The 26,637-nt window shown below is 30.9% G+C and overlaps 1 long non-coding RNA gene across 1 annotated transcript; it reads left to right on the top strand.

Annotated features, from left to right (window-relative positions):
- The first annotated feature begins 6,355 nt into the window (after positions 1-6,355).
- On the top strand, positions 6,356-22,236 carry LOC130440974 (uncharacterized). Its single transcript, XR_008909573.1, has 3 exons — positions 6,356-6,639; positions 6,700-6,807; positions 22,011-22,236. It is a non-coding gene; the product is annotated as an uncharacterized LOC130440974 (long non-coding RNA).
- The last annotated feature ends 4,401 nt before the right edge of the window (positions 22,237-26,637 follow it).

The raw sequence follows: 26,637 nt of genomic DNA, 5'->3' as shown, positions 1-26,637 counted from the left end.
CGATATACAATCGAGGACGCATCACTGGGTGTTTGTGGGAATTTGTCAAGAGGATGGAAAATGTTTTTGTTTGCTGTGCCTTTCAGGAGAAAAAAAGTGTGGCTTTATGTTATTGGCCAGTACTTAGAACCCGGAACTACTATTATGTCTGATGTATGGAATTCCAATACCAAAACTACAAAAGTAGAAGATGAATTTTATACACTTCACTGTTAATATACTACGGTTTCAGGGGAACACCTCTCGCATGGTTAAAGTCACACCTTCCAACAGAAGTCAACTTGTAAGGGTTGATACAATGATGTCATCTTGCAAGCCATTAGAATGTGGAGTGCCCCAAGGCTCAGTATTAGGCCCTATTTTATTTCTTCTGTTTATCAACAACATCACATATCTAGACATCAGTGGTAAAATAGGTCTATTTGCAGACACTATTTTCTCTTGGAGCAGCCCTGATCTCTTGACACTTCCTAGGACTATATCTAGTGACCTAATCATCCTTAAATCATAGTGCAATTCAATCTTTTCTGTCTCACTGTTTTTAAAACCAAAGTTTTATTATTATTAAATATTAAATAACACCACCATTGACTTCGTTGAACAATTAAGTTCCTCCTGTATTGCGCTGAGATCAATTTCCAAAGAAGTGAACTTATCCACCTCCAACCCTTATTGAGTCGCTCTCCGATACGTCCGAATCTTCAAACTACAAAAGAGAGCTGTTAGATATTTACTAGGATTTAACAGCAGGGCTCACTGCAGGGATTTCTTTAAGAGATTAAAAATTTTGATTCTTCCTTCCTTACTCATCTTTGAATCCGTTTGCCTAATTCGTAAGCAGGCTTCTCCAATTTCAGAAAGATCATTGCATTCCACTTAGGAACAAGGAGCACCTACTCCACGTTCAGAATTAGTCAAGGGCTCAATATTTTACAATGCAAAAAATGCACAATCACTTACCAATTGAAATTAAATTGTTATCATCTTTCCTGCATTATGCAATAATTTGAGAGCATATTTACTGGAAAGTGCATTCTCTGTAAATAACTACTATTCTAATAATAATATTTAATTCTGGACATGCTGCATAGCACGTTAATTTTTGTTATGGACTTATTTACTAATTATTACCTATTACTATTACCTACAATTTAGTTACTCATTATAATATTATTCTGTATATTGAAACTTTATTTCATTTGTTTTATCTTTATTTAGTTATTTTTATGTTTGCTTTTCAGTTTTTATAAGCTTTTGTCTACAAATTGTAACAATTTTTTGACAAAAAGAATTTCTCTCTCTCTCTCTCTCAATTTAGCCAGGGATTGTACATGTGAGCATATCCTAGCTGAAGTAGATTATATAAGAAGAAAACTTTACTGTAGTCAACTCATGTTTCATCCCGCAGTTAAGTGAAAAAGCAGAATTAACTGTAAGTCTATAATAGACATTCTTATTTTCAAACAATTTATGTGATATATACCAAACAAAATGTTTTGAGTGATCACTAATCTATCAATATCAATACAACAAATTTGTTCTTACTAAGATCTTCAATAGAAATTCAAACTTACTGATTTGGCTTTAAAAATGCATTTCTGCATATATCCCATATCTTGAAATCATTATGTTCACCACCTGTTCCTATACAACTCCTATTATCATTAGATGAAATGGAGTTAAGTGTTTCATTTTCATCTAAATTTAAACCAAAATGGTTGTTACTGTTTCCATTCCAAATATTTATAATCCCATCAGATTTTCCAACAATAAGTGAAAAGCTTAGTCCAACAGTACTACCTTTGCCAAACAAATTAGTAACTTCTTGAATATAAGTATTCTCTATAGAATCAAATATATGTACACATCCATTCTTATAACCAATAAAAATTTTTTTTCGTTCAGTATCAAATGTTAAAGCAGTTACTTCCGAGATGAAATCTGGTTTCACATGCCGTATCCCCGTAGGTTTGTCGGTCGTGGCTATAAATATTGATACACGTTACAATTTTAAAATAACAAATTTAAATGTATACTTACATAGCAAAAAACCTCTGGCAGTACCAATATAACAATTAAATCGAGTCAATTCCATTGATTACCTAACTAAATTATATATTCACTTATTTCTAATACAAAAAGCAGTATCGCACTCAACTACCACTATTAAAAAATGAAACTGCTTGCTTCATAAAAATAAAGGTTATGTATGTCTTTTAACAATTTCTTCTTTTTCGCCGTTTTTTTGTCGTGTTTTGTGGATAACTTACGCAGGTTTATTAAACGGAATATTCTAGAAAATTGATGAACGTACGCGTTGTCATTCGATAAAGAATAAGCATAATAATTTCGAGTATATAATCTTAGTAATAATCTACATTCTCGTATGACTGGAATCTAATTTAATTGTGGCAATATCAACTTCGATGCCGTTACTATTATCCTTGTGTATATATAGCCTCGAGGAGTAGATTTTAATGCAGACCCAAGAGGATTTAAACGTTAAAACGTTAAAAACATTTATTAATTTCTTCAATTTATTATTTCTTAGACCTTTTGATATGTTCATGTTTCTAAGTGTTCTTGATTTTAGGTCTCTTCTGCTTCATTTTTTATTACAATTTAAAATTTCAATTCATTTTTTCTCAATTTTTTATTGTGATTATGTGCTTTTTCAACTTTTGTTTTTATTATTGTTTAGGTATTACTTTAACTATAATTAATGTAGTACAGCCATTCAAGCTTAAAATCAACCGAAACCTCTCAATTTTGAAGACCTCATAGATCTTCTTGAAAATTTGGAATTAAGTTCATTTTATCTCACTTAGTCCACACTTGAAATAAACACACTTATTTCCAGCCATTTCTAAAAAATTGTAAAGAAGAAGTGATTATTTGTTATATAAATACATTTTAGTAAGTAGTTCGCTAAATATACAGTTTTTTTTTTTCGAAATTGTAAGCTGTATATTAATTGTAATAATATCCACTTACCTTAAAAATTATATATATATATATATATATATATATATATATATATCCAAGTTCAAAGATTCTCAAATAAAAAAATATTCCAAATGCACAACAAACAAAACTCAACAATAACACAATACAATAATGAACTTAAATTGCAAATTTGCTATAGGCACTCAAAATAAGAAACTTTACAACACAGCTTAAGGGTTGAATATAATATTTTAAATAATTTTGGCGCCATCTGTTATTGGGGTAATTCGGCAACCAAAGCTAAGAAACACGTAATTCAAGCTACGACGTACAGTAAGAAAAGACGTGCTATGGACGCCAACTCTCCACTGCAATTTATTGGTGGCGTCCACCTCGTCAAATGATATCCTCATAAGGTTAACCTACTATCCTATTCTTTATACAATGGTATTACTTTTCATGTATACATCTATACAACAAATGATGTAAGCTTCAAACAGTAAATATAATAAGCGGACTCTGCGGGAGGCGCATGCTGCGTCTCTCTCTCTCTCTTTCTCTATGTATCCTAATTTACGACACTTTTCAATCGCCTCTGCCAAGGATTTTGTGTTCGATCAAACCTCTGCCACTGCTTTAGCGCTGTTAGTTAAGACCTTAAGAACATTTCTAAACAATTTTTACGTGGAAACCGTTTCGATTTTTCTCGCAAGTTTTTCAACGTGGAAAACCGGCTGGCATTTTCATGCACAGACATTTCGCACCGGCAGAGTAGCCATTTAATGATGTACTAGGGTTTTACTTACAACTTTCAGGCTCTTATCTTGGGAACTCTTTCGAATCGTTTTTATGTAGCTAGCTCTGCGTCTATATGTATTTAGTATTTATATAGATCTTTTAGAGATGATTTAGATTTAGATTTTTTAGTTCTCATTATTTTGAGAGTGAAGAAACAAATAGAATGTGGGCCCATTGATACAGGAATCAGTACCAATATTGCAAAAGAAAGTTTGAACATTGAGTTGAAAACGTAATTTTAGGTATTTAGTTTATTATATCAAATAAAAACCAAAAATAATAGTTGAAAAGATTTATTCAAAGTTCCCATTAAATTAAGTCGCACGTTTCATAATTGCCATTTGGACTAAATGTTTTTTAATTTGGCGTCAAACGTCAAACTTCGATTATGTTTATGTTTGAATTCTAAGCTTCCGCAGGGATCTTTTTAATAAGTTTTAAAAAATAAAAGGTTCGCGGTAAAACCTCTAGTTAAAGTGCTACATTAATTCGAGCTCTAGCTTATCCGAAGAGGAAAAATTATTGTCCGAAGACGTAAAATATATCGACATAGAAATAATTATTTGGAAACATACGACAACATGGATTTATTTGAAAGATTTTGAATAACTGAGCCCACATTTAGTGTAATATTGTTTCAAATTCTGGATGCGTCGTCATTTTTCAAGATATTATACTTTTCATATTTTTAATTCTATTTGAATAACAGTTGCTAAACACATTGTCTTCTAAAATAATTTATTTTAGTATTTCCTAAAAGTAAAGATAAGGTTTTTGAGTTATAAAACCAGGTTTTATTTTGAATATAAAATAAAACCTAAAACTCAGAATATTAAATTATTGTAAGTAGTTAGTTCTTTCTGATCCTTAACATTGTAAAGACATCCTTCCAGAATTCTAGTTTAAAAAAAGACAATCTTCCAATTATTAACATCTTCACAAGAACGCCCTTATTAAATCCATAATAATTTTTTAATTGATAGCTTTCTTGTTCCCTGTTTGTAAACCATTTCTAGAAACTTTCTTTTCCTGTGATTAAACATACTATCAATTATAAATATTTAAAAATTCTTCTAATAGTTCATATACAAAGGAGAAAGCTATAAACTATTTTACTTTGATTTTATCTTTATTTGGATATTCACGATGCAGGTGATATATTAATTAAGATAACTTCGCAAATTGACGGAAGTAGGTCCACATTTCAAATCTAACATATTACAAACTGATACTCATAGAAAAGAAAATCAAGATGTATCACGTAAAAACATATAAAAAGGTTGAATAAATAAAAAGTTAAAAAAAATAATATAAAAATGTATATTTAGTAATATATAAATATAAATAAAACAATCAATTAAGAATTTAAATCTTTTTAAAATTTTTTCATTTGAAGATTGAGGAGAATTCTTGTGCTCCTCTATCTCTAGTGTTTTTATAACTTCCCCTATTTCTGCAATTATAAATTGGGCCGTTACTTTAGTTAATCAGAATCAAGCAAGAATGTTTCCTCATTCCATACAAAGAAATGATTTTCACTGTTTCTAAAATTACATAAAGCTTATGAACGAAATGTTAAAATCTACAATCTCAGAAGATAAACCCTGTGATAAATTCTGGCACCGAAATAAAGTTTTATCTAATCAATCTAATTGTAGTTTTCACTTTTGGGCTCTTTGAATATGAGATTTAGGTATTATAAATTGGTGGATGATGTATAAAAGATTTTCACTCTGATCACTTTCTCGATTTTTTTTGTTGCAAAATCTAATTTATGTCCGCCCCTTTAAATTGTGAATAAATCATTCTAGCTTGTGCAAACAGCTGATCCTTTTCGTTTCTCCCTACTTATTTTCTTTCTTTCATTTCATACTATTTTTTTTTCAATTTGTAGAGGGAATGTGCAGCGTTTTCATGATTTTCTCTTTGTTTTGTCCCAAGCTTTGTATTACATATTTATCTTATTTATTTAGAACCTACCTTTTATCAAACTCAAGTTATACTATATTTCTCTTCGAACTCATATACCAAAATTTCTATTAACATTTTGAGCTCATTTTCCTAATAGTCTTATTCATTACCTGATATTTAATTTGCATTTTTGTCTTATTTATTAAATTTTACCTTATTTTCAATATGTTCTAAAGTAAACGTTAACTTGACAGCCATGTATATAACACAATTCCTAGATTTCACTATATTCCTTTTGGCATTTAATAGCCTGATAATCCTTCTTTCTATTTCTATAGTTCATTTTCCGAATTTCCCTTTGAAAACAGTTTGAAATTGAACTATTCTCTCGAATTGTACCTTTAAAAGATATTTATTTATATCCGAATGTCATTCAAATACCTGTTTGACTTTTAGTCTGTGTTGTTTGTTAGGCAAATTTCCGCGACATATCTGGGAACATGTCTGACTTTACTCTAGAGTATAATAATTGTGCACTACCGGATTATTCATTTGTAATTATTTTAATTCAATTCATTCCATTAATACACCCTTGTATATTTTCGTCTTAGTTATTTTATGGTAATCAGGTTTGCTCCATTGTGACATCTTCTCTTTTCAAATTAATACTCAGTTTTCTTCTGTGTGATGACACAATTTTATTGGTGCTCCCTAAGAAACGACTTTGAACTTTGGTCTGGCCATTTGTTATTTTTGGTCACTTCCAAATATTGGTCACTTTTTTGGAGGAGGAATGAAAAAGGTCCTTGCCTCGTGTCTTCATTTTTCAAAAGTCGTTTTTTAACTAAATCATCTCCATCCATTTATAGTTGGATGATGATTTGAATAATTTCTTTCACTGGATTGTAAGAACGTGCCTTAATGTTATTTCTCTGAATCCGAATATGTCTTGTGGTGATTGGAACCTCATGTACCCGCTATAAGGTAAATATAATTTTTCTTTATTTTGTTTCACGCCTAAGTGAAATTTGTATGATTATTTAGGGTCCACCGACGGGGTTGATACAATCCCGTTCCCACGTACCGGAGTGGTAATTCCTGTCCCGTTTTTCCTAAAAGCTATTTACCTACGCTTGCTGTCTTGTTCTGAAGGTATTTTGCACTGTTACCTCCATGTTTTGGCTCTTAGCCTCATTATGCTGCCGTCATTCATCCAGGAGACACCTTTGAGAGAATCACAGTAGTACCAAGGGACATGGACTAAGGTCAGTATTAAAGTATTAACCATTACGTTGCATTTGAAAGAACTATATCTACTTTGTATCTAGACCATGAAACCATTAATTTATCTTACCTTGTAAACCATCCTTATCTTTTATCTTGTATATTTTGAATATGTTTATAAATTAATTGATTTTACCTTAAAATTTTTAAAATCCTTAGATTAATCAATCAAAATTCTCTCTTTTCTTTACAGATTTATTTTATATAAATGTTTATTATATCACATCTTAAATTGAAAAATAATCTTCCTTCTCTTGAGTTAAATTCATCTTTCTATTTTTGTCTCGAATTTAACTATTCTGAGTTTAGAGATTTCTTATAATGAAATAGAATTTTCCTTATCTTGCGATATTCACAATTACAACTTGATCTTGACTTTTCCTAACTTAATAGAGTAGTTATGACCTAGTATATTTTGTCTTGCCTTATTTAAGGATTTTCAAACTTGAAATTTAAATCCGAATTTTTATCTTTTCTAAACTTGAATTTTTTTTGTTTAAATTTGTAAATAATTTGGAATAATGATTTCGTAAATAGAATTTATTTTACCTCATAATCAACTGACTTGATTGTGCCTTAACTAACTGCTCAATATTTAAGATATAAAGTTTGAATTAAATTTTTTTATCTTGTCCTGATTAATTAATTAAGATTAATCTCCTTGATACTATTTTATGGTTGTACATATCAAATTTTCTTAATCAAATTGGAATTAATAATGATTTATATTCTTAATTACTTAACTTATGAATTCACTTATACCTTTCGTAAACTTGTACGGCCCTATAACTTACCCTTTTATATTTGCTAGCATATTATTGCCCCTGAATTGAGCTCATTCCATGTGCATGTAAATACTCCCCTTTTTATTTTATTTGAAAAATACTGTTAATTCATCTTGATGACCATTGAGGCCTAGGGATTTTAACTTTAAAGTTACTTTGTAATTTATTTACTCATTTCAAAAAGGTTTAGTAATACATATTATTACTATTTTGGAATTTTGATTTAGTAATATTATTACTATTTTGGAATTTTGATTTATTTTCAATTATTTAAAATTTCATTATTTTTGATATGTTAGGGTGATTGTTAGACAAGCTAATTTTAGCTTAGCATTCCCGCAAAGGAATTTGTTTAATTTTTTTTATCAATCATTTTCTTGTTCTATTTTCCAAAATGGAATAAATAACTTTGTTTGTTTAAACTTGAATTTTAATTATAATTATCCAACAGATATTTTCCTATCTAAAACTTTAGTGCTGCTAACATGTTAACATCGACTATATAAGTGAATGGTTTTCTGGATTTTGATTGTTCAGGGTAAATCAATATTTCTTTTTAATATTTAATAAAACCAGTGCCGTCCCAAATCAAAACCTTTACCTGATAAGATGAGATCCACACCTTTATACTGCTCATGCTGATCTAGGTGAGTTCTTTGTATTCCAATACAAAGTACACTGCAGTACTCCATCTACTTTCTGAAATGAGTAAGTTGTGTTCTAAAGAGAGGGATGTTCTCAAGTTTTCTGTTCTTTTTTTTTCTGAAATTCATAAATTTTAACCTTTTTTGGATCATTATACCTGGTTCACATTTGTCCAATTCTCTCCAGTTCCTCTTTTTCAACTATGAATGTTAACTCTTCCTCACATGCATCTAAAAAGGAATATTTTCAGATAAACCCACTAGCTTACTACCATTTGAAACCTGAAATAATTTTATTCGACAATTCGTTATATCTTGGATACTAGTGTCGATATCATCTTTGTCAAATATCTCAAAAGGTTCTCATCCCTTTTATAAAACAAAAAATAGTAATAAAAAAAATTGAGCAATTTTAAATTTTCGAGTTTTTTATAACTAAAATAAGCGCACCTAAAAATTGGAAATATTATAAATTTATCCATGGAAAAATCTAGATAAAAACATAAATAACTTTCCCTCTCACTAAAATTACAATATATAAAACAAATATTAAATATTAACAATAACGTTTGTTTACAATCGGTTTAGTTTGACGGGCTTGCCGGTTATAAAATGGCTGCAAATGCGCATACATGCATACAATTTCAGTTACTGAAAAAATCATCAGCTTCTTTTCTGTATTAGTATTAATCCTGTGGTGAAGACTGATTGGTTTCTAAAGTGCCGTTTTGATTAATAATGTAGTCCATGTTATTTCAATCGGCCAGTTAGATAAAATTTCCACAATTTACTGAAAAACAAAGTGCTTAACTTCATTGTGAAGTGGAACAGGAACAGGAACAGATTAATAATACAAGCGTAGTTCATGGGTATTTTACAACTAAAAATACTTTATGGCGGGTAGACAGATGGAGTAAGTATTAAAAGTGCTCCTAGAATTGCATTGAATAAGAATGTTGCCACATAAGTATCCTGATAAATTTGAAGAAAGAACTTTTCCTGCTTTCAAAACCCTATTCTCAAGTAAATTGAATTCAAAGTTTTCCATGGTGGAGTGTTTTTCACAAATCATTGTACAGTCAGTTGGTGTAAAATTGTCTCTTGTATCCTGATAAATTTGAAGGAAAACGCCAAATATTATGATAATAATAATACGAAATAAAATCACTCCACACCACCACACTCCATATATATATATATATATATATATATATATATATATATATATATATAATAATAATAATAAAATACCCATGAACTACGCTTGTATTATTAATCTGTTCCTGTTCCTGTTCCACTTCACAATGAAGTTAAGCACTTTGTTTTTCAGTAAATTGTGGAAATTTTATCTAACTGGCCGATTGAAATAACATGGACTACATTATTAATCAAAACGGCACTTTAGAAACCAATCAGTCTTCACCACAGGATTAATACTAATACAGAAAAGAAGCAGATGATTTTTTCAGTAACTGAAATTGTATGCATGTATGCGCATTTGCAGCCATTTTATAACCGGCAAGCCCGTCAAACTAAACCGATTGTAAACAAACGTTATTGTTAATATTTAATATTTGTTTTATATATTGTAATTTTAGTGAGAGGGAAAGTTATTTATGTTTTTATCTAGATTTTTCCATGGATAAATTTATAATATTTCCAATTTTTAGGTGCGCTTATTTTAGTTATAAAAAACTCGAAAATTTAAAATTGCTCAATTTTTTTTATTACTATTTTTTGTTTTATAAAAGGGATGAGAACCTTTTGAGATATTTGACAAAGATGATATCGACACTAGTATCCAAGATATAACGAATTGTCGAATAAAATTATTTCAGGTTTCAAATGGTAGTAAGCTAGTGGGTTTATCTGAAAATATTCCTTTTTAGATGCATGTGAGGAAGAGTTAACATTCATAGTTGAAAAAGAGGAACTGGAGAGAATTGGACAAATGTGAACCAGGTATAATGATCCAAAAAAGGTTAAAATTTATGAATTTCAGAAAAAAAAAGAACAGAAAACTTGAGAACATCCCTCTCTTTAGAACACAACTTACTCATTTCAGAAAGTAGATGGAGTACTGCAGTGTACTTTGTATTGGAATACAAAGAACTCACCTAGATCAGCATGAGCAGTATAAAGGTGTGGATCTCATCTTATCAGGTAAAGGTTTTGATTTGGGACGGCACTGGTTTTATTAAATATTAAAAAGAAATATTGATTTACCCTGAACAATCAAAATCCAGAAAACCATTCACTTATATAGTCGATGTTAACATGTTAGCAGCACTAAAGTTTTAGATAGGAAAATATCTGTTGGATAATTATAATTAAAATTCAAGTTTAAACAAACAAAGTTATTTATTCCATTTTGGAAAATAGAACAAGAAAATGATTGATAAAAAAAATTAAACAAATTCCTTTGCGGGAATGCTAAGCTAAAATTAGCTTGTCTAACAATCACCCTAACATATCAAAAATAATGAAATTTTAAATAATTGAAAATAAATCAAAATTCCAAAATAGTAATAATATTACTAAATCAAAATTCCAAAATAGTAATAATATGTATTACTAAACCTTTTTGAAATGAGTAAATAAATTACAAAGTAACTTTAAAGTTAAAATCCCTAGGCCTCAATGGTCATCAAGATGAATTAACAGTATTTTTCAAATAAAATAAAAAGGGGAGTATTTACATGCACATGGAATGAGCTCAATTCAGGGGCAATAATATGCTAGCAAATATAAAAGGGTAAGTTATAGGGCCGTACAAGTTTACGAAAGGTATAAGTGAATTCATAAGTTAAGTAATTAAGAATATAAATCATTATTAATTCCAATTTGATTAAGAAAATTTGATATGTACAACCATAAATTAGTATCAAGGAGATTAATCTTAATTAATTAATCAGGACAAGATAAAAAAATTTAAATCAAACTTTATATCTTAAATATTGAGCAGTTAGTTAAGGCACAATCAAGTCAGTTGATTATGAGGTAAAATAAATTCTATTTACGAAATCATTATTCCAAATTATTTACAAATTTAAACAAAAAAAATTCAAGTTTAGAAAAGATAAAAATTCGGATTTAAATTTCAAGTTTGAAAATCCTTAAATAAGGCAAGACAAAATATACTAGGTCATAACTACTCTATTAAGTTAGGAAAAGTCAAGATCAAGTTGTAATTGTGAATATCGCAAGATAAGGAAAATTCTATTTCATTATAAGAAATCTCTAAACTCAGAATAGTTAAATTCGAGACAAAAATAGAAAGATGAATTTAACTCAAGAGAAGGAAGATTATTTTTCAATTTAAGATGTGATATAATAAACATTTATATAAAATAAATCTGTAAAGAAAAGAGAGAATTTTGATTGATTAATCTAAGGATTTTAAAAATTTTAAGGTAAAATCAATTAATTTATAAACATATTCAAAATATACAAGATAAAAGATAAGGATGGTTTACAAGGTAAGATAAATTAATGGTTTCATGGTCTAGATACAAAGTAGATATAGTTCTTTCAAATGCAACGTAATGGTTAATACTTTAATACTGACCTTAGTCCATGTCCCTTGGTACTACTGTGATTCTCTCAAAGGTGTCTCCTGGATGAATGACGGCAGCATAATGAGGCTTCAACTTCTCTTTTATTGAAGATAATATAAATATATATAAATAAGAATTGTAGCTTAAACAGATATATATATATATATATATATATATATATATATATATATATATATATATTATTTTCGTCTCGAGCAATTGCTATGGGTCCGATTTGCTTGCTTGCAAAAATATTTCAAATCATCATCCATAAAACTGAAAAAATGTTCCATAACATTACTAGATGTCACAAACAAGGACGATATCAAAGAAATAATAAAAAATTATCACGAAAGTAAATCAAATTACCGTAGAATTAATGAAACCTTTCAAAGAATCAAAGAAAAGTATTATTGGCCGGAAATGAAAAAATCTATTCAAACATATATTAAGGAGTGTGAAATATGCCAACAGTGCAAATATAATAGGCATCCCGTAAATTTGAAAATGATTTTGACACCGACTGCGAATAAACCATTCGAAATCATCCACATCACTTTTGAAAACTCAAAATTTTTAACGACACTTGATAGTTTTTCTAAATATGCCCGAGCATACCATTTAAATGTACTTTCTGGCACAGAAATAGCGAACAAATTGATAAAATACTTTTCCCATCACGGTATACCAAATGAAATTATTTGCGATAATAGCACGGAATTTAAAAATAAACAGTCATTACATAATTACATAAAATTAAAATTCATTTTTGCTCCCCTGATCACCCTCAATCGAACGGAATTATAGAACGATTTCATTCAACGATAATAGAGCATTTAAGACTATTAAATTCAGAAGGATTCTCCAACACACCTATAGAAACTAAAATGACAAATGCTATAATAATTGAAACCAATGGATATAATGTACATATTACTGACAATGATTCATTCGATACCGCAACCGATAATCTTCTAATCAATGACTGTTAATGTTAATAAACATAAAGAACGTTCTAAATTATTGTATGCCAATATCAATGCTGATTTATCTAATCAAAAATATAATCGTTTAGAAATAATAAATAAAAATCGAGAAAGTCTTGAAATATTTGTAGCAAACCAAAAGATTTTTATAAAAAAGAAAAAGAGACAGAAAAACACAAACAAATTTCATAAGCCGGTTAGTATCAAATCAGTAAATACCAAACGCAAAGTAGTCTCGACGGCAAAACACGCAAAAATTCACATGAGTAACATAAAACGGCCTTTAAAAAGAATATATTCATTTGACAGCTAATTATCATTTCAGGTTACCCGGAATCCTCGGATTCAAAGAAATAATTACACTTAGAAACCTCCAAGATAACTCTGGTTTACTATCCTTGAAACTTGGCATCGTAAAAGTAACCGAATACTATCACTCAATATTTTATTATTATGATATAAATCCCATAGTTATACAATTTCAAAATTAAAAAATAAGCAAATACAAATTTTTGATACTGCAATCAAAAACAAAATTTGTCAAAAGGAAATAACTAATCACAAACATTTCTTAAAATTTGCGGAAAGAAAAATAGAAACACAATTAGCAGAATTACTACCTCATGAAAACAGAACCAAACGAGGGTTAATCAATGGCCTCGGTTCAATTTTCAAAACTATTAGTGGAAACTTAGACTCTAATGACCGAAAACGTTACGACACCCTTATTAGACAACTTCAACAAAACCAAAATCAATTAAGTGATAAAATAAAAACCCAAAATTCCGTAGCAATATCTCTAATAGACAACTTTAATAAGAATATTCAACAAATAAACTAAAATCAATTTATATCACAACGTAAATTGGAAACAGTCAATCTAGCTTTGAGACCAATACCTTCATAAGAGACGTAATCTTCTAAATCTTGAATTTATACGAAATATTAAATTCAATATTACAAGATATAGAAAATTCGGTATCATTTGCAAAAACTGGGACCATGCACCCAAGTATAATAAAACCTAGCGAATTGTTCAAACTTTTAGAAAGACTATACAGTAATGCCAATAAAGATCAATTGCCTATAAAACTAAAAATAAACAATATCCCAATTTTTGAAAATTTAATTAAAGTCTCTTATTACATAAGAAACAACAAAATCACATATATTTTACATGTACCTGTAACCTATGGTTTTGATTTCGAGCTTTATCATTTGTTGAAGGTTATCATTCTACAAAATAAATTTATATTAAAAAATGAATTGTACTACAAACTTTTGGATGAACCATGCGTAAAATTAGCTAGACAAGAATATATGTGTCAAGAGGTGAACCTACAACGAGTTGACGCCAACAGTCCATGCGAAGTTCAACTTCTAAATCTCAAGACCTCTTCCACCTGCCGTCAGATGCTCCTAAGTAACTCTCAAATATTATCAAAAAGACTCGAAGAATCAAACCAGTGGATCGTCGTCCTTCCCAAGAACACACACATCAGATTAAGCTGTCATCAACAAGATGAAATCATCAACTACATTGGTACCTACCTAGCCACTATCCCGGCATCCTGTCAAATTATCACGAACTCCGAAGCTATAATAGATAATGGACCCATAGAAGCTGAAAGCCAACCCATTTTTATCCAGAGATTGTACATATCCAATCATGAATATGTCATTAACAAGATTCCTAATTTTAGCCTTCCAAAAATAGACCTAGATGACCTCAACACCCTTCGAGAAAGAATTTTCAGAAATACTCTAATTTTTAAGCACTTGGACGATAATAATTTACTGTCTCCTAATCCTTCTATGTTTATATTGGGCCCTTAAAATAATTCGACGCAAGAAACCAATCCGAAGATGTTCACCTTCCTTAGCTGCACACCACGGAAGCTGAAACTTCAGGAGGGAGGAGTTATGGCACTCATTTTCAAGAACCCCATATAGAAGAAGCTGACGACACTATAAAATTTCATAATATTCACATTATGTATAAATAAAAAAAAGCCGTGAGCAGTAGAGCTCCATCACGAAAGTCGAATTTTTCGTCGAATGAAGAATATAACTAATACACAATCAAATCCATAAAATGAATTTCTTGGAAATGATATCAATTCTCAATCATATTTCTTTATATGGAAAATTTGCTATTCCTCAATAACTTTTCATTTCACAAGTTAACTCCCTCTCTCGAATGAAAATTCATAATTTCAATGGTGGTCTCGAACTCTCTGGTTCAATTCCAATTGACAACAAAGAAAAAATTGTCATAATGACAAGAAATTTCGAAAATGGGTAGTGAAAAAAATAACCCTAGCAACGATCATACTCGTATTATTCATTAAATAGGAGGCGGTCCAGTTCAACAATTACAACGATCAAAATGATTTCGCTAGAAGAACTGAAGAAGAAAACTTTGAACTTGAGAAAGACAATTCTTCAACATCCCCCCTACTTGCATGCGAAGTTCGAACCCTCTAGTTAAACTTTTTCTGGCCAAAAAATAAGAAAATATAACAAAAATGACCATAAAATGGAGAGGGGTGGAGATGGAAAGTTTCGACCTTAGACAGGAAATCATCTCGCAACTAATTGAGCCTACATGTGAAATTTCATTTTTCAGTCGCTTTTCGTTTGACCTGCAGAGGTGAGCAAAGGTCAAAAACCACTTTTTTTGCACTGCGACCCCTCGAAATATTCATTTGTTTTCAACCAAACTCTAATAACATCAATCCGCCACCAAAAAAGCCATGTATGCTAATTTTGAACCAAATCGGACCCATAGCAATTGCTCGAGACGAAAATAATATATATATATATATATATATATATATATATACATATATATATATATATATATATATATATATATATATATATATATATATATATATTTATATATATATATTGGCCAGAAAAAGTTTAACTAGAGGGTTCGAACTTCGCATGCAAGTAGGGGGGATGTTGAAGAATTGTCTTTCTCAAGTTCAAAGTTTTCTTCTTCAGTTCTTCTAGCGAAATCATTTTGATCGTTGTAATTGTTGAACTGGACCGCCTCCTATTTAATGAATAATACGAGTATGATCGTTGCTAGGGTTATTTTTTTCACTACCCATTTTCGAAATTTCTTGTCATTATGACAATTTTTTCTTTGTTGTCAATTGGAATTGAACCAGAGAGTTCGAGACCACCATTGAAATTATGAATTTTCATTCGAGAGAGGGAGTTAACTTGTGAAATGAAAAGTTATTGAGGAATAGCAAATTTTCCATATAAAGAAATATGATTGAGAATTGATATCATTTCCAAGAAATTCATTTTATGGATTTGATTGTGTATTAGTTATATTCTTCATTCGACGAAAAATTCGACTTTCGTGATGGAGCTCTACTGCTCACGGCTTTTTTTTATTTATACATAATGTGAATATTATGAAATTTTATAGTGTCGTCAGCTTCTTCTATATGGGGTTCTTGAAAATGAGTGCCATAACTCCTCCCTCCTGAAGTTTCAGCTTCCGTGGTGTGCAGCTAAGGAAGGTGAACATCTTCGGATTGGTTTCTTGCGTCGAATTATTTTAAGGGCCCAATATAAACATAGAAGGATTAGGAGACAGTAAATTATTATCGTCCAAGTGCTTAAAAATTAGAGTATTTCTGAAAATTCTTTCTCGAAGGGTGTTGAGGTCATCTAGGTCTATTTTTGGAAGGCTAAAATTAGGAATCTTGTTAATGACATATTCATGATTGGATATGTACAATCTCTGGATAAAAATGGGTTGGCTTTCAGCTTCTATGGGTCCATTATCTATTATAGCTTCGGAGTTCGTGATAATTTGACAGGATGCCGGGATAGTGGCTAGGTAGGTACCAATGTAGTTGATGATTTCATCTTGTTGATGACAGCTTAATCTGATGTGTGTGTTCTTGGGAAGGACGACGATCCACTGGTTTGATTCTTCGAGTCTTTTTGATAATATTTGAGAGTTACTTAGGAGCATCTGACGGCAGGTGGAAGAGGTCTTGAGATTTAGAAGTTGAACTTCGCATGGACTGTTGGCGTCAACTCGTTGTAGGTTCACCTCTTGACACATATATTCTTGTCTAGCTAATTTTACGCATGGTTCATCCAAAAGTTTGTAGTACAATTCATTTTTTAATATAAATTTATTTTGTAGAATGATAACCTTCAACAAATGATAAAGCTCGAAATCAAAACCATAGGTTACAGGTACATGTAAAATATATGTGATTTTGTTGTTTCTTATGTAATAAGAGACTTTAATTAAATTTTCAAAAATTGGGATATTGTTTATTTTTAGTTTTATAGGCAATTGATCTTTATTGGCATTACTGTATAGTCTTTCTAAAAGTTTGAACAATTCGCTAGGTTTTATTATACTTGGGTGCATGGTCCCAGTTTTTGCAAATGATACCGAATTTTCTATATCTTGTAATATTGAATTTAATATTTCGTATAAATTCAAGATTTAGAAGATTACGTCTCTTATGAAGGTATTGGTCTCAAAGCTAGATTGACTGTTTCCAATTTACGTTGTGATATAAATTGATTTTGGTTTATTTGTTGAATATTCTTATTAAAGTTGTCTATTAGAGATATTGCTACGGAATTTTGGGTTTTTATTTTATCACTTAATTGATTTTGGTTTTGTTGAAGTTGTCTAATAAGGGTGTCGTAACGTTTTCGGTCATTAGAGTCTAAGTTTCCACTAATAGTTTTGAAAATTGAACCGAGGCCATTGATTAACCCTCGTTTGGTTCTGTTTTCATGAGGTAGTAATTCTGCTAATTGTGTTTCTATTTTTCTTTCCGCAAATTTTAAGAAATGTTTGTGATTAGTTATTTCCTTTTGACAAATTTTGTTTTTGATTGCAGTATCAAAAATTTGTATTTGCTTATTTTTTAATTTTGAAATTGTATAACTATGGGATTTATATCATAATAATAAAATATTGAGTGATAGTATTCGGTTACTTTTACGATGCCAAGTTTCAAGGATAGTAAACCAGAGTTATCTTGGAGGTTTCTAAGTGTAATTATTTCTTTGAATCCGAGGATTCCGGGTAACCTGAAATGATAATTAGCTGTCAAATGAATATATTCTTTTTAAAGGCCGTTTTATGTTACTCATGTGAATTTTTGCGTGTTTTGCCGTCGAGACTACTTTGCGTTTGGTATTTACTGATTTGATACTAACCGGCTTATGAAATTTGTTTGTGTTTTTCTGTCTCTTTTTCTTTTTTATAAAAATCTTTTGGTTTGCTACAAATATTTCAAGACTTTCTCGATTTTTATTTATTATTTCTAAACGATTATATTTTTGATTAGATAAATCAGCATTGATATTGGCATACAATAATTTAGAACGTTCTTTATGTTTATTAACATTAACAGTCATTGATTAGAAGATTATCGGTTGCGGTATCGAATGAATCATTGTCAGTAATATGTACATTATATCCATTGGTTTCAATTATTATAGCATTTGTCATTTTAGTTTCTATAGGTTTGTTGGAGAATCCTTCTGAATTTAATAGTCTTAAATGCTCTATTATCGTTGAATGAAATCGTTCTATAATTCCGTTCGATTGAGGGTGATCAGGGGAGCAAAAATGAATTTTAATTTTATGTAATTATGTAATGACTGTTTATTTTTAAATTCCGTGCTATTATCGCAAATAATTTCATTTGGTATACCGTGATGGGAAAAGTATTTTATCAATTTGTTCGCTATTTCTGTGCCAGAAAGTACATTTAAATGGTATGCTCGGGCATATTTAGAAAAACTATCAAGTGTCGTTAAAAATTTTGAGTTTTCAAAAGTGATGTGGATGATTTCGAATGGTTTATTCGCAGTCGGTGTCAAAATCATTTTCAAATTTACGGGATGCCTATTATATTTGCACTGTTGGCATATTTCACACTCGTTAATATATGTTTGAATAGATTTTTTCATTTCCGGCCAATAATACTTTTCTTTGATTCTTTGAAAGGTTTCATTAATTCTACGGTAATTTGATTTACTTTCGTGATAATTTTTTATTATTTCTTTGATATCGTCCTTGTTTGTGACATCTAGTAATGTTATGGAACATTTTTTCAGTTTTATGGATGATGATTTGAAATATTTTTGCAAGCAAGCTGAGAATGGTTCGTAAAGGCCAGGATCTTCGTATAGATAATATTGAATATTTGGAATTATATATTCTTTAATAAGATTGATTACATCGTTTTCAAAATTATTTTTAGATAGCTGAACTAAGAACCGGTGTTTATTGTCAAATAAAACGATTCTTTTTAATTTTGCGGGTGAAAGTAAAACTGATATTTAATTTTTACCATAATTAGCAGCACATTCAATCGACGATATGCCTATAATTGGATTTTCATCATAATTCGAAAGTATTGTATCTTTATTTTGTTGGTCGCTAGAGTTTTTCTGAATGTCGTCTTCTGCAATTGTTTCTTCAATGTCGATCGTGGTGTCATTTATTAGTTTATTGGTAGTTGGTAAAGGGGCATTTAAAGTTTGATTCGTTTGTTCGGACGTACTAGGGTTATTGTAATAATTTGATGTTTCGCCTAAAATTTCATCGACATCTCTCCAAAATGTCTTATCGTTCCAAAATGAATTGGTATCTTTAGTATGGAGTTCTATTCGCGATAAACAATCTACATTATTTGATTTTTCTTTTGTATAGAAAATTTTATAGTCAAATTCTTCTAATTTAATTCCCCAACGAAGTAATTTGGAATTTGGTTCTTTTAAAGAGTTCAACCACACAAGAGGTTTATGATCTGTTATTATATTGAACTGACGGCCATATAAATATGGACGAAAGTATTTTGTGTGTGTGTGTGTGTTTCATTAATCCATTCATATTTTTTTTGAAAAATCATTCTTTTCTGTTTCTTTTCTTTGTTAATGGGCCCTTGGGATGTCTTAATTGATGTCAGAAAAATTTGTACACCATCTTTCTGGCGTTCAAAAAAAACCAATTTGTTTATTAGCATTATCCAGCCGTGCATGGAGTTCCATAGAATCTTTAGAACAAGCGTGAATTAAAAATTTTTTATTCATTGCATTGTTTCACAAGGTACATCACATGAAAGCTGAGATTCTCTATTTTTTGAATCCATTCTTCAATTTTAAATCAGGGCTAGAAATTCCCCAGAAATCAAGGAAAATTGAGACTATGGGCTAAAACTGGACTTTCATGTTTAAACTCTTCTTGTTCTTTGCTCTTTATTTTTTAAGGATCAATAACTACACCAAACTAAAGCTCATATTCTCACCTTTCCAGTGATATAAATTTATTCCTACTTCTCTCCTTGATTCTTGAATGTTCTCTACAATTATATCCCTTCGTTTCTATGCTCTCCGTCCGAGACTCTTGGCGTGGCACATACCCTAACCTCGCGTGGTCACGCAGCAACGTTCGTCGGCTGCTTCTGTTGGTAAACAAGCTCTGTTTTGGAGTCGTTGGCGTGCCCGGTTATTCATATTATTTATTTATCCAATAAATATAATAAATTAATTCGATAAATAAATATAAATAGTTCGGGAATTTAAAAAAAGTGAAAAGTGTTTAGTCAGGAATTTCAAAATTTTTCTTGAATCAGCCATTAAAAAAAATTAGTCAATTTTGAAGATTTTTTCTTAAGTTGTTCGTTGAGCAGAAAATAAGGTTTGGGTGCTTTTGATTTACATTATCAATTTGGGATTATTGTTGTGACAATTATATTATTGATTTTTTGGTGTAGGTCTTGTTCTAGAAATGGAGGCGGACTCGGTTTCAGAATGCTTTGTTTGTAAGCAGGATGTTGAGGATGACAGTGTAAATGTTGCTCGTGGTTTAGACACTTTGATTCAAGTGAGTAAGGAAAGAGGCGATAATTTTCACCTTATGCTCCAGAAACAATCCTCCGAACAAATGCATAATAAGTGTAGGGAACGCCACACTATTAAATCTCGAGGCAAGTTCGCTTACAACGACTTTGCAAAGCACCATTCAAGAAGACTGGATCATTTAACAAGCCCAAAGAGACACAAAAAGCGTTCCAGTGGTGGTTTTGACTTCAAAAACAATTGTTTATTCTGTGATTTACCAGCTTCAATAGAAAAAGAGAAGAAAAAAGGAGGTTTGACAAAGAAGCGTATTATTGTACTTGTGTCGAAATCAGAATCCTTGAGAGATGATACTCAGCGTTGGCTAAGAAAATAGAGATCTCAAACGCCACTTAGTCCAAAAGCAACACATGTAATACGCCAGTAAAGGTCGAGAAATTCATTTTTGTCGGGGTTTTCATTTACGCAATCCGCGACTTAGCGAGCAGAGCAAATGCCCAGACGCCATCTACAATTGGTCTCCAGAGGTCAAAAGATAGAGATCAATGTATTTTCAACTCCATCGAGCGAAAATTCGGCCAGAAACTACTATATCTATTCACTAGGAAAATTACGGATTTATCGACGTCCATTTTTGCGAAAAATATTGGTCTTGCGAAAAAATTGGTGGAGGTCATTATTGTAGATAATGAAAAGATCTCCATCTTTTGTCTAAAGGAAATGTCTCTAAGTCCTATATTTTGGCCGATATCGGCGGAAAACCCATTTTCCAGGGTTTAGGGGCCCATTTTGGGCCCCATTCTTAGCCGCTATCGTGTTAAAGATTTTCTCCTTTGACAGTATTTGTCATGACCTACAAATTGCGCCACAAGGGAATAATTCTCGGAATTAACTGGAGCTTTCGATATATTCAGGTCTTCAGTTACTGGACTATTAGCATTTAAAATGAATTCTTGTGCTGAAGTAATATTTTGTGTCGATAGAAAAGCAATTAAGTTATCGGCTGATTTTATAAAGGCTAGAGATATCACTATTATTCATTGGCATATTGCTTATTGAGTTATTTGGTTAGGTAACTATCTATGACAAGATTATCGAAAAGTAAATGTAAATTATTCTGAGAAATATCACTAAAAATGCTCATAAAGGGATAAAAAGGAGTAAACATTTACAAAATAATGATCACTTATGATTTCCTCAGCATGCTCTTCCTTCTGTTCCCAGGTTCAGTGATTTCTCGTCAAACAATTACAATTGACCAGGAAGCGGGTGGCTTCTGTACGAGAATCCTGTTCGGGCAGCGCCAGAAATGTCGTTTGCAACACTTGTCACTTTTTAAAAATATTTTATTTTCAAAAATACAGTTATTAGAAACTTTTTGGATTTTGAATAGTACTTAAATGGATTTTACTACAACAAAGGTTACAATAAAGATCTTACTATACAAAAAGCCGTGAAAAACATGTGTTTTGTTATTTTATAATATATCGTCGCTGCTTGTTCGAAACCGCGTAAGAGCAGTTTGTAAATACCGCGTAACAGCAAAACGCGCAAAATTCAAATATCATGCTGACCGATTCTAAACGCCTATTGGCTTATACTAGACTTCATCTGATTTGAATTATCCAATGAGAAACGTCAGTTGTGCTATCGAAACAATACCGCGGAACAGTAGGAGGCCTGAAGTTGGCAGCAAGTTTTTTCTTCCTCCTGTAAAATTATTAAAAAGCAAATACGCGGTCTTTACAAATTGCTCTTACGCGGATCCGCACGCGCAGTGACGATATCATCTTCTGTTTCCTTATGCTTAATTTCTATATACATTTAATTTCGGGTAAAGTGCAGAATTATTATTACTCTTAACCCCAGGACGCGCAATGTGTGGTATAGCCGTTGGCTATTAATTAATAATTACCATAAAATTCAAACTTTGAAGAATCAAATTGAATGTGTAGAAAATATCTCATTGATTTTCATAATTTTCAAGCTGAGTTTGGAATAAAATTTAGTAAATACATTATATTTATATTTGGTCTAAAGAATATTTATTGCAGTAACTTCTGAATTTCTGCTATTTAATTTAATAGGGTTGTCGTCGAATGAAACTTAGTTTACATGGAAAATGCTTTTAAGAATCAACTTTATCCAAAGAGAACGTGCAAAAGTTATTTTTTCCTGTCACTTAACAACGAACTAAACGAACATTCAAAACTTGGAAGCTACTAATAAAACATCGATATTATAGAGAAAACTACTTGTGTGTAACAATTAATACAACTTTATAATATTATGCTTTTAACAGTGATAGCTTGAATGAAATTATTCTGTTACAAACTTATGATAAATTAACGTAAAAGATACATGAAAATAATTTATAATGCACCTCTCATTTTTTTAATATATAATGCTATACAAGCACAATTAATATTAAATGACTGAAGAATCAAACTCAGTTCAATTTCAAAGGAAATCTAAAGAGCTTTCCAAAAAATATCGAATTAACTTGTACTTATCTAAACAAAATCAGATGAATCTGACCAAATGAAAATTTTTTGTTTTGGTCACTAAATTATTGTTCCTCTAAATATACATCTACTGGTTGAATAACTGTAAGATTTATCTTTCATCCTCTATTCCATTTCCTTTTATTTTATATAAAGTAAAACAAAAAGATTTGATTTATCTAGTCAAAGTACAAAACGTTCATTCGCAGTCTAAATAGTAATAAAAAAAAATAAAGAGACCTGTAAACTATGTTTGAGACTGCAAACATTGAAAATTCAATTAATTTCAAAAAAGTAAGAACTAAAACCACTCGATTCCTAAAATTGAAAAGAACAGAATATTCCCGTAAAAACACTTGAACACTGAAAGACCAATCAAAAAAGTTTGGCAATTGAATTAAATTACTTATAGGCTCATAAAAAATTTAAATTTAATTAACAATCATGCAGTAGTAGTTATTTATTTCAAAGTCTCTTAAATAAATTGGCCCAAATTGCAATCCTAAACTGAAATATTTCTTTGGCTTCTAATAATTTTACTAATCTGCCATTAACAATGTTAACAATTTATTTTCATTCTATTATGTATTGTTGTCTTAGATTGGATATCATTACATACTTCGTGATTAATCATATTCGAAATATATTCCCTAGAAACCAGACCCTTCATTTTTAATAAAGACTCTCAACAAATACCTTCATTTCTATTCAAGTGGAAAAATTAACTAGTTATTCTCATATATACCCTAGAAACCAGACTCTTCATTTTTAATAAAGACTCTCAACAAATACCTTCATTTCTATTCAAGTGGAAAATTCAAGTTATTCTCATTGTCTTGAATGGTTTCTTCGTCATCTAAATTATATAGAAAAGAAACTTTCATTTTTTTAAAAAATTCATTCCAACTACTGAGCTACACTGGTGTTCTTACACAACTTCAACAAAGTGTCTTCGGATTAAGTCCTTCTAGTAAAAAGCAAGACAATTATTTCTCAAATATTAATAATATACATTCTCTCCATTATTTGTTCAATAATCGGAATAAGGTTTATGGTTCTTTCCCCGTTAATTAAATTTCCGAACAGTGGAAATTTTCAGTACATTTCTACATTTTCAAGGGACTTAATACTAAATCCAGGCCGAATAGCCTTGGTAGCTGAGGCCTTTATAGCCTTTAGTAGAAGAAGAAATACAAGCTCCGTATCGCCATATTCATTTGCCTTCCGTTAGTGTGGTTAGTGTGTTGGTTACAATAAATATTATAATGGTAAGTTTTTGGGACAAGAAATCCTTCAGTGTTAATATGTACTCAAATGATCAATAATTTAAAAGTATTATTTATTTACAATTTTGCACATGCGAGTAGAACATAAATATTTATGTATGTGAAGTCATTTTTCAAGTCGTTTATAAAAAGACATGAAATTGATGTTATGCAATAACACAAACAAATTTTTAATTTTTAAGGATGAGTGTCCTTGTTGGGAGTTTTTTATGGATGGGATTTAGAATTTTTTGTGTCAAATGCAAATTGCATAATAATATATATGATTTCAGTTTCAAGTTAAAGAAAAATAACCTTCTAAGGGAACTGAGGTCCTCTCAAAAAGAGGTTTTTTAAGTGTATTGCTACTTCCAAATTTCAAATGCAGCAATTTAGTTGAATTTTACTGTAAATTTTTAAAATATTCAGTGTTTTCCAAAAGTCAGTTCTGTTCTTATATTCAAGTTCATTATTTTGTTATGGGATGGTTTGTAAGAAATATCAATTACAAATTTTTAACCAATTCAGTTTTATTATCTGAGAAAAATGATAATTTATTATTAAAGAAAAATCTAATAAAATGCACGTTCAGAATTAGTTGAGGGCTCAATATTTTACAATGCAAAAAAATGCACAATCACTTGCCAATTGAAACCAAATCGATATCATCTTTTCTCGCATTCCGCTACAATTTGTGGGAATATTTACCGCCAACTCTGTAAATGACTTCTATTCTAATAATAATATTCAATTTTGGGTATGCTTCATAATTATTTAAATTTGCTCATGACTCACTTCATTTGGCGTAATGGTAAGCAACTCTTTAAGGCAGGCTTTAAAGGCGGTCCAATCAATAAGGGGCCTTATTGAAGTTGTTTTGGACTTCGCTCTATTTAACTTAATTTCGAATGCGATATATCTGTGCTCCGTCAGTGTTTCGGTTTCAAGTATCTCCCAGTTGATTACTCTTTGAGATACACGATTGGTTGCTATGGTGACATCAATAAAGGACTCGCTATCTCCTCGGAAAAATGTGGGCTCATTTCCAGTATTCAGAACCACCAAATCGCGAGCGTTGATCCATTCCACCCATTATTGACCCTTTTCATCGGTTACAGGTGATCCCCACATTGGGGACTTGGCACTTAGGTCTCCCAGAATAATGACATCACTGTTGTCGTTATGTGCTCCATTATACTGTCCACCTCAGTTTTGTAGTCTTCCAAGCTGATGTTTGGGGATATATAGCAACATATCAGCTCAAGATCTTTGAGTTTAGCTACGTGGTTTATTACGCCAAGCTTTTTATTCAGAAGTAGGACCCCCACATTATGCCTGCTGTCCTTGATCTAGTTTGTTCTTTAGTTCTTCTTTTGTTCGGTTCCCCAGTTACCAAAATATCAATACCTTGCTGAACTGCGGTGGCATACGCCATGTCTTGAGCTGCATAGGTACGTCCAACGTTGACTTGAAGTATTTTAATATTGAACACTAAAGTTTTGACCGCGTGCAGTGCTGAGCCTGCGTCTGGTGTCACTAATTGCTTTTGATTTTTCCTTTACAAGCTTAAGGTAGTAAGGGCAAGCAGTCTGGTCAGCTCTGTGACCGTCTTTTTTGCATGTTAGGCAATAGCTTTTGTTAGGACAGTCTTTGGCCTTGTGGTTTTCCTTGCCGCATTTAAGACATATCTTCGAGTTATCGGTTCCTTTGCATTCATTGGTGCGGTGGCCAAACTCCAAACATTTGAAACACCTGGTGATTTTGACCCTTGCTCGGACCTGGCACCGTGCCCACCCTATTCTCACGGTATCTATTTTGAGTAATTCCCTGGCCACTCTTCTTTTCACCGCTAGTGTAGCAGTTTGGTTTCCCCTCTGGTTTGCAAGAGAGCACTCGGACGTCATCTTCTTTTGCGTTTACTACGCTTTTCCTGACATCTTGCTCTATCTGTTTTGCGTTCATATCTCCGTCTATGTCCGAGATATGAATAATGTCTTCATCTCTTTTAATTTCTACCTGGGTATCTTTATCCTTGTCCATTATAGCTTGTCTGAGGGCGGTTACTTGATTTTTTTCTCCAAG

The sequence above is a fragment of the Diorhabda sublineata genome, chromosome 3, assembly GCF_026230105.1.
Source record: "Diorhabda sublineata isolate icDioSubl1.1 chromosome 3, icDioSubl1.1, whole genome shotgun sequence".
NCBI classification, from domain to species: domain Eukaryota; kingdom Metazoa; phylum Arthropoda; class Insecta; order Coleoptera; family Chrysomelidae; genus Diorhabda; species Diorhabda sublineata.
The sequence above is the reverse complement of the archived record's forward strand: the minus strand, read 5'-3'. Positions and strand labels throughout refer to the sequence as shown.